The sequence below is a fragment of the Grammomys surdaster genome, unplaced genomic scaffold (genome assembly GCF_004785775.1).
Source record: "Grammomys surdaster isolate TR1022 unplaced genomic scaffold, NIH_TR_1.0 125026, whole genome shotgun sequence".
Lineage (NCBI taxonomy): Eukaryota > Metazoa > Chordata > Mammalia > Rodentia > Muridae > Grammomys > Grammomys surdaster.
Window position 1 is genome coordinate 8,086 of NW_021619942.1, and position 10,691 is coordinate 18,776.

General features: G+C 42.1%; 1 pseudogene; it reads right to left on the minus strand.

Annotated features, from left to right (window-relative positions):
• Positions 1-5,151: 5,151 nt before the first annotated feature.
• LOC114636895 lies at positions 5,152-9,977 on the minus strand (annotated as a pseudogene).
• Between the last annotated feature and the right edge of the window lie 714 nt (positions 9,978-10,691).

Genomic DNA, 10,691 nt, shown 5'->3' on the forward strand with positions numbered 1-10,691 from the left:
AGGAAGCTCTGTATCTATAATGATGTGCTGTGCGTATATCTGTACATCACTCACAAAGCATTGATACTATTTCCTCTTGGTTTGACAACACCGGTCTGGAGACCCAGAGGATTACTTCCTCCACAGCTTCAGAAGTTATATGATTCAGGGAGCTTTACCAGAATCAGTTACTCATCTGAAGAAACATTTCCTAATATACTGTGAGATCTACTAACTTAAAAGTGAGCATCTACCTGTACGGAACGTTTCTGAGGTTAACATCCTGTCCTCAATTGTTTCTTGATCTGTCAGTAAACAAAGCCATGGGCTCATTGCTGGGCAGAAGGTCCAGGTCCCTGGAGGAAAAGTGGAGAAATGGTAGTGGAGCATGCTTTAGAGAGAGAAGTACAATGCAGCGATGTGAAGTATCAATACAAAGTGGCCACACAGTCTGCTTCTATAGGTAGGTGGTCAGGGGTATATAGCAGGTGAAAGATGTGACTGACCGAGATGCTCACATTAAGGGCAGGCAGGAGAGGTGGAGATAAGAAATTGATGAGGACATCCTTTTCCTCAAGAAGACAAACAGTAAAAGAACAATACTCTGTGTGTGTGTGTGTGTGTGTGTGTGTGTGTTGTTTTAGCCTAAGATTTAAGGAACCTAGGAGAGAAATGGTAGCACAGTGACTTTCCAGAGTAAAGACAGAAGGTAGAGCAAAGATACAGGCAACATCTATCATCCCTCATCCTTGCTAGCCTTGAACTGAAATATTCACCATCACAGTCCTGTCCTCTGTTGCAGGCTCCATCCCCCTGGGCTCCTCTGAAATTTACTCTAAACACTGTTTTGATGGCATTTCAACATGATTTATTTATCACCTCCACCTCTAGGAGAGTTCTCAATTCTGCAAGTCATCTGATAAAGCCTAATCTGCATTGTCATGCAGGATGAGACATGAGAGATCTGATCCAACCCTGACAATAAGAGATCCTGAGGCAGGATAAGGAACCCACTATAATGCCCTACATGGAAGCCTCAAAGTTTAAACACTGAGCATGCCCACTCCAAGTATGTGATCCTACAGGTCTCAAGAAACTTCTCTCTTTGATTGGGGGTCATCCAGTGCAACTAATACACCATACAAGGAAGGACAAAAGTCCAGGCAGGGACTGATAGATGGCTTAGGCATTTGAGAATTTGTTTCTCAGAGGACCTAAAGAAGGATTAACAATCCCCTGTCACTTAAGTTCCAGGTATAATCCACTGGCCTCTTCTGGCCTCTGGGACTTGCATTCATGTAGCACACAAATCTACAGCAGGAAAAACACCCTTACATATACAAGAAATAATTAGAAAACAGAAAAAAACGCCTCACATAATTCTTTTAAAAAACTGTCAAATACATTGTCGATTCCATGAGCAAAAGAAATCATCATTATCATTAGAGCAACAACAGGAACAAAACAAAAGAGAAAACTAAGCAAAAAACAAAGAACAACAACAAAAAATCCAACAAAACAAAAAAACAAATAACCAACATCTCCCAAAATGTCTTGGAATCCATTATCTCTGTTGTGCATTTATAAGTGAGGTTATATTTCAAGAAAACAAGAGGCATAGAGCGCTGTATTTACTGATTTCTTTTATACTCCTTTATTGAATATTTTTATTTCTTGGCACATATTTGAGAAATACACCTGTGTTCCTAATTTGTTCAACTTGATCATTCACATAGTAGTACATTTTAACATAGTTAAATTCATGACCACAAAGATACAGCAGGGATACTTTTTTCATCATGAAATGGGGATCCACTCATTGTGACACACTATCCACATCAAAAGCCCAATTCTCTGTGTCACATTGTCTTACTGGGTACCAATAATAAAGTCTAAGCCAAATGCTACTTGAAGAGCCCCATTCCTGCCTGATACTTTAGTGTTACAAGACTGTGAACCACACATGAATACAGGAGGTTCTAATGAGGAAAAAATTAGTGGTTATGTTTTCATCCATATGAATACATTAAATTCATTCAATATCATGTTAAAGTAGGGAAGTCAAAGAATATAGTATATAAACTTAGCAAAACAACAAATTAATTACAGTACCAAAAATAATAAACAAATAACAAAACTTCAAATGTAAACAAAGAAACCATATACTGAAATAATCAAAATTATAACAAAATCCAAAACACAATTACTAACTTAAGAAACATTCTTTAGCTGCAGATTTTGCAGCCCAGACCTACAGCCTGTTGCTGGCCTTGGAAATATAGTGCAAAGGCAGTCAATGCTGGTAGTAATCTCTTCAAGGTGAATGAGTACATGCCTCATTGTGGTGTGGTTTTGAGATGGGCAAGTCCTCCCAAAGCAAAGCATGAAATATATTAGTGGTGGTAGCTGAAAATCCTTAAAATTCCCTTGACTGAACCTCATGAATTTATCTTTGATGACACATCAGGACAAGCAAAAATTTACATTCTCAGGCTCCTCATGAATTTCCAGCAGATCTTGATGTCCCTCAGCATGTGACTGAAGCCTTCCAAACATTCACTCTGCCTGGACCAGAGGCTAGACACAATGAAGGCCTTGTGACATATAGGAACCGAAAGAACGGAAGAAAATGCAGTCCAAAATTGCCAAGGTTATATGGATGAGATGCAATGGTTGTTCAATTGCTTTGTACACTGAGTGTTCTTGGTGAAGAGTTGTGTCTGAGGGAGATCTTGGCCTGGTCTGTGCCCTCTTTGAGCTTTTGGTGGAGTATTTCAGACCTAGAGGAGGAAGAGACAAAGGCCTGGTGAGGACCTGCAAAGTCAGCTATCCAGCAAACACCAGCTTTATTGAGCAGGACAATCCAGTATGACCATTCAGCTAAGGTCATTCCCTGTATCCCCAAAGAAGAAGGTTCAGAGAGCACCTGCACCTGCAATTCTTTCTCAGATTTAAAAAATAGCTTGCAAGGGAACTATGAACTGCCAACTGTACTAGAATTAAAATAAAACACCACATTTCTCCAATGGTCCATATATATTATATTGAAAAATAGCTGTGTAGCAATGTGTAAATGGAACACTTTAAAGAAGCGTTCTAGGGAACATAGATGCCATTGAAGTGTAGGCTCTTAATGTATCTGAATTGTTGGAACCTGCCTTGGTTCTTACTTATGAACCCCTCCATCTGGGAATCCCCAGAAAAACTATCTGCCAGGAACCATGCCCACTGGAGACATACTATAGTCAGCAACAAGCAAATCTTCCCAAGGGTAAGCAATGAACGCTAACAGAAACATTCATCTAGGAAAAACGATGCCCCTGCAATGTTTATAGCTACTGTAGTATTATTTGTGGGGTGACTTAAGGAAAAATAGGCTCAAATCATACCAGAGTGCTCAGAAGGGAAGACAGAATACAACACAATTGATAGAAACATGAGGGATCACAGATGTTTCATGGAAAGGAGTTCTTTTAAACTGGATCAGAACAATATTCTTAGGTAATCCTAGTTGACTTAGGCATAGAGTCATGTGGAAGGACAGAGACACAAAAATACAGTTATACAGGTATAGGAAATCTCCTTGGCTTCTGCATTCCTGTGCTAGTACCTCATCTCAGTGACAGCAACATGATGCTGCATCATTTCAGCCAATCTATGGACACACACACACACACACACACACACACACACACACAATCACACAGAGACAGACACACACATTCCTGAACACACAGAAGCACATGTTCACACATACAAGTGTAGTTCATTGCAGAAACATTTTTATCTTCCCAGTTAATGATAATATAAGAGATCACCCACCATACTATAAAGCCATAAGAAATAAACCCTTGAATTGAGAAAAAGCCTGGAGAGATAGCTAATCCATTAGGAGCACTGACTTGTCTTCTGGAAGTCCTGAGTTCAATTCCCAACAACTGCATGGTAGCTTACAAACCATCTTTAGTGAAATCAGTTGTCCTCTTCTGGTGTGTCTGAAGAGAGAAACAGTGTACTCACATACATAAACTGAATAAATTTTAAAAAAAGGTAAAAGAAAATAACCCTGAATGGGATAAGATCATAGTAGGCATAGCCTAATCAAAGCTCAGTCAAAAAGTGCTTTCCCCTATTAAACAATAGATGGAAATATGGGGTCTTGGCATGATAGATAAGTCTTCTTAGCAAGTTCCAAAAGCTGTGCACAGTAGGCTTGGTTCCCAAGAGAGGCCCATGGAATCCGGGTGGACAAGCCTGTTCCTGCCTCTTGCTCACTGTTTCTCAGGGGCTCCAAAGTTAGCAGCATCTTCCAATAGGCCCTCCATTTTCCACAGCGTCTTTGGCTTTGTAACCAAAGCTTTGAGGCTAGGCAATCAGGAAATCTCTATAAGCAGGATGCAATGTGAGACTTTTCTCCATGTAAGGAGATTCTGTCAGGGATATTTTGAGGAAAATAACTCTGGCTACTTCAAGACAAAATGGTGGCATGTATTATCACCCTAAGCAAAAGTCGATGGAAGGGCTGGAACTAGAGTATTCTTTTTCACTCCTTGACTGAAAGACATCCGCATAGTTTCTACTTCAGGGCAGTTCTGTGAAGTGCCACTACAACCGTGATTTGCCCTAATTTCTCTGTGGAAACCTACTTCTTGTTCTGGAGTCGCTGGGTAAACAGGGACGACAGTTTAACTTTCTGAAAAGTTGTACATGGCTTCTCAGAGGCCTACCCCATTTTACACCATCAGAAATATGTAAAGTTGCTCATTTTCTCCAACCCTCCTTGAGGATGATTTTAACTCAAAGCAAATCATTTTTGAATGACAGCCTTTAAAGAGTGCTACAGACAGAACACAGGGTGAGTGCTTTAGACTATCAGGACCCTAAAGGGGTGTCTGAGCCAGACCTGGTCTAGCACCCCACCATAGGTATGGGCCTCCTGCTAGATGCAGATGCAACACCAAGCAACTCAGTCTCTCAAATAGTAATACCCAGGACAAACTCCAAGGCCAAGGATAACTGAGACAAACTAAGGCAGAGTTAGAAAGAAAATGGTAAGGGGTAATTAGAAAGACAAACTAGGATGCTGAGAAGATGCAACGATCCTCCTGCGGGCAGTCACTATCCACCAAGAGCAGAGAAGGGACACAGACCCTTAGCCAGCCTTGTTGACTCTCAGGCACATGGATATGACACAGCAGCCTTCTACTCACCTCCATGTACAACAGTGTTTTGTTTTCCTAAAAATGATTTCATTATGGGTTCACAGTTTTCTCTATATGTACAGTTTCAATAGTGATAAATAGTTTTCCTCTACCAATGGCTGACAATCTGACTTTAGAGCATTATCTGTCTCCTTTTGTTCTATTGAGCTAGGTAGAGGAGCATGATGACAGGCTGCTGTGTTTTATGTTTCCTTAGCCTTAGCAGGTGGAGGAGACGGAGAGGCATGAGCAGAAGTGGTTAGGAAGCTCATTTCTGGCCTGGGTGCCTGTTCCCCTGACCCCAGGGTTTGAGTTGCTGCTGCAGCTACTTCTGCCCTAGGGCTAAGTTCGGACACAGACATGTAGCTTTGGGAAGAAGTTTGGTCTCTGGAGACACTGGATTCAGAGGAGCAGCAGATGTCCAGTCGTGAGAAGCCAGGTGAGGTGGCCTTGGTAGTCCCTCTACCACACCCACCACATGCGCATCAGGTCATGAACCATCCTTTCTGTGAATCTTGGGTGTCTGGACTCCTACCCCTTTCCCTCTAAGAGCCCCACACTCACACCTTCGAATAGAGAGGCTGGTGTTCAGGTCCCTAAAGTTCTTTTGGACAGGACTACCTTGGAGACACCTTTTGTCTCATGAGTGCAGCTAGCAGTTGTTGAGCACCACTTGCTGACCCATATCCTGCTCTGGTTCCAAGAGTACCATGTCTGATTCTCGGTTGTTCCTCACATGGGTGTGCCTCCAAACCCAGGTTTAGGAAACTTTAGGTAAGGAGAGAGAGAGGGACTGGGAAGGGGATTCTGAAGTCACATGGTAAGATTTGGAAAGGGTGGGTTGGGCTAAATATGAGATTATTCACATGTAAGTGTTGGCAACATAGGTTCTGTTGGTTTGTAAAGTGTTATTGGATTGAAAAACTCACTTGTGGGTTACATGGAGCCTAGGTTTCTTGGGTAAGACCCATCCTGGCACACCAGTACCCTCCTCACTTTTCTGCCGATTTCAGCCAAATGACAAGAAAGCTCATAACAAGGCTCAGTGGCCCAAGTTGTGTGCCTGACAACTGCCAAATATAGCATTGACTTCTTCCATAATAATGAATTGTTTTCTTACAGAAGCAACAACAAAACCCAAAACAATGAAATATGTAAAAATGTTCTTCCTCTCTATGAGTAATTAAACCTTGTAAAAATTACCAGAGACCTAATAATTTCAGGAGCTCTAGATGGAAGGTGACAGAACATTCAAAGGTGATGATCAGACAGTTTAACCAATACAGGAAGGTTCAGACTCAGTGAGAGACCTGGGCTATGTTGCAGAAAGACTTATCAAAACCATATGTAATTAAGTGGCCTCTCAGCACACCCATCAGTATACATATTGGCACAGACATGCATATGCCCCTCCACACACACACACCAGAAATCATAAGTGAGCAGGAAACAATAAGGAAACATCAATGCTGGAGGAATCATTGAATGTAGAAAAGCTGATGTTTCAAGTGTGACCCAGGACACTGCTCTCCATCCCTTGGGAACTAAAAACACTTAGTGAGTAACTTCTTCTGCAGACTAGGTTGAGAGAGTTCTGGAAATTTTTCTCTTGGTGCCTCACATCTCTCAACCCAACCCTCAGCCTATGAGAAGCCTTTCACACATCCCTGTTCATCCAGTAAGCTCCTGAATATAAACTCCAGGAAAGAACCCTAGCAACACTGACAGAAACCAGGACTGACAAGCTGTTCCTCAGGCTCTGTCAGTGTGAATCAAGGTCTAGTCAGTGGGAAGAGACAATTTTGCAATTCAGGGGGAGAGATAGAGAAAAGATACAAGCCCCCACCCCACCTCTTTTTTTAAAATAATCTTTTTATTGGATATTTTATTATATTTCAGGTGTTATCACCTTTCTTCATCCTCCCACCGAGAAATCCTCTATTCCATCCAACCTCCTCCTCCTTCAATGAGGATTTACCCCCACTCACCACCCTGCCATTGAATTACCCCAACTGGAGCATCCAGCCTTCATGGGACCAAGGACCTCCTCTCCCACCTATGTCTGACAAGGCCATCCTCCATTACATATGCAGCTGGAACCATGGATCCAAAGCAAGTGAGTTACAGGCCCTGACTATATCACTCAATGTTCTGTGCTACTACATCGGAGGCACCCATATAGAACCCCTATAGCATAAAGGCATGTAGAGGTGTAATGTGTATTTCAACATATCTTAAGGAACTGCAGCTTGGAGCTGAGTAGGAGGGATTGCTTGCCAATCATCCAGTTTCTTAAAAGAGGCTAACTACACAGAAAGACTTGTAAATGATCACAGAAATGAAAAACTGGGTAAGACATAGGAGAGTGTCTGGACAAGGTAGATGATGGTTATCTGGGCTTGGCTGTGTTTATGGTTAGACATGAATCCACAAACTGCCCCTGATGCTTCATGCATCCTACCTGCTGCTGCTGCTGTTTGGTATACTTGTCGTATATCTTCAAGCTGGCCTCCACACATAGCCTCTTTGTTTTCTTAGTACAGTCTTCCAGTGCAATCTACTCACTTAGCAGCTGCCTGTTCTCGTTCCACAGAATTTTTACTTGATTCTTTGTATGAAGAGACTCTGCCAGGAGATGACAGTTCCTGATGCTGAATCGCAAAGAAGAAATGGTGATTTGCAGGCAGCATCCATCTTCCTCCCACTTCTCCAAGTACCATCCCTTCTCACCATGGGCCCTGGTCACCAGACAGACGCAGACTACAGACCAGAGCAGCCATAGAACATCACATATAATAAGGTCAAATTGAGAAGAGAGTAACATTCCAGAAGACTCAAAGTACTTCTGAAAACCGTGACACCAACAGGGTCTCATATATCTAGCAGAAGAGTACATAGGCCCCACGATTGTCTTTATGTCCAGGTATTAGAAAACCACATGTAGGTAGACAGAGGGCAAATATTATCTAGAAGAGGAGATCAGACTCAACAAATATACAATCGTTCTATGTGTCTCATGCAAACCAGATCTATAAATCTGTTTTCAGGGCCCAGAGACTCAAGGTTGACTGATTTCTCCATTAAGGTGCACACCTTTTCTATCCAGAGGATACTAAGTTGGGAAGGAGAATGATTCCAAGGGCTCACAGAGTCATCACACCTCATCAAAATCAGTCCAAGAGGTAAAAATCCTAGAGCCTTTCTTTGAGGGAGGGAAGCTTCCTGTTGAAAGGCAAACAGTATAGAACCAGCCCCTTACTTTGTTTGAAAGTTAATGATTGACAGATATATTCTGTGCCTAGTGCTGGGTTAATGACACTGATAGTCACTCACCAATAAAGTTGATTTTCTTTAGACAGCTCCTTGCACTTGTACAAGGCCTCACTGATCTCCTGAGGAATTTTCTTGAGATCGGTCATTACCTGGTCGTGTTGCATCTCAACCATCATGTTCTCAAAGTTGGTCCTGTGGGAGGGCATGGTACAAGGAGCATATAATCCTCTGAACTGAGGTTTCAAGCATTACATAAATTCAACTTGACTCATGAACTACCCCAACCAATACATGCCACATCCTGGCCCCTTTGAACTGGGTCCTCTTGGTGCTTATTAAACTTGATAATCTTAGTCTGAGTCCAGTAGAGTTATGGAACTAAAAGAAGGGAGCTGACCTGCATTAGTTCCCAGAGGGGGCTTTAAAAAATAGATTAGGTCTTTAAAAGCTGTCCAGGAGCCTGTGTCACAGTCCTGGGTCCAACTTTAATCTGGGATGGCTCTTTTTCTGTTTCTAAATAAGATTTTCTCAATCCTTGGTTCTATTGCTACCTAAATTCCCAAAGGACATAATCACTATTTACAAGGAAAAGGATATTATACATATCAGGAGTTTCCAATGACTATCAGAGGTGAGCACAGAGGTCATGTGTTGTGCTGCTACAAGTGAGTCTCCATGGCCTCATCACTCTCATTACCTGCAAAATGAGTCAGGTAAATCCACAGGCCCCAACACTCTACACAGATTCCCTGGATCTTAAGTGAAACACAGACAGACAGACAGACAGACAGACAGACAGAGAGACAGACAGACAGACAGACACACACAAACACAAAGACACACACAATCATAATATCAAATAAATACAGTGATGTGGCATTATCTCAGAGTATAATGGACACAAATTGAGAAAAGCATGATGACTTTCAGCAAATCCAGTCTCACTGAGAGGCAGCATGCAGAAACAGGTCCTTCCAGCTATTGACAGGAATAAATGAACCCAAAGCATCTCTAGGAAATTACAAAAATGATTGTCCATAAAAGGAGAGCAGATAGCATCTCCCACAAAGCAATACCAGTCCAGGCTTTTTAAAATGTATGATGAGAGCTCACCCATTACTACTATTATTTCCAGACTGGGATTCTTTGCAAGGACTCTGATTTACTTTAGGAGAAATCAAAATAGCCTTTGACCCCATATCTCTCTTATCTGAACATCAAGGTCTGTGTCTGAAATCCTAACAGCAAAGTGAATTTGGACTTGAGGACAGCCTGGAGTTGTAGCCTCCTATGACATGAGAAATCTGGGACCAACAGAGAGGACCCAAGATAGTCAGCTGAAAACTGGGCATAATGACTACCTGTCATTCAAATCCCTGTTAGTATAATGTGCCAGGATTCCCCGGAGTTCGTCTCTCTCCTTGTTCATCATTTCAAGATCCCTTTTGAGGTTCTCCAACCTCTTCATTCTCTGCTCTTGCTCACTCATGGTGTAGGCTTGGGATGATTCTTTCCCAACGGACCCTTAAGGTAGATAAACACAAGTAAACTTGCAGAGGTTATACAACAGGGAAAGGAGAAACTATGCTTAGTCCTAAACAGAAGCCAGAGAAAGAGGGCATTCTAGAGACACAGTGAATTCATGAAAGAGCAAGAAAGCTGTCTTCAGGCTGGTCTCCTCACCTATGTCCCTGCTCCCAACAACCATCACTAGACGTAAAGCAAAGTCCTTGCTGCAGTCCAACTAACCCTTCAATGCATAAGCTTTCCCAGTCAAGAAGAAATTGAGGGCAGTGTCAGCTTATATCTGACAATGTAGTCTGTACTACTTAGCACAAAAAAATATTGAACATAAACACAAGCACCAAACATCTCCCACAAGCCACCACCTATCCATGCTTCTTAACTGCATGGAGAGAGATCACACACTACTACATATACCTCAGACTGTGATTCAGCCCACAACATGTGTGTTCAAGACCAAAATATCTGAGATCTGATACATGACAGGGGAATATCCCTCTCTGGTCTTGGCATCACATATTCATGTAAGCTAAAAGAATCTATTGAGGATGAAATCCTTCAGCACTCTATCTTGAGAGTAAGACTTTGTTACTCTCACAGAACTTCCTCCTGGCATCCTTTGCCACTAAGCAGGAAATTCAGATCTCTCAGCAAAGCAGCTGCAGTCTCGTCAATTCCTTGATCTCTGCCAAACTAATCATCAGAAATTCTTGA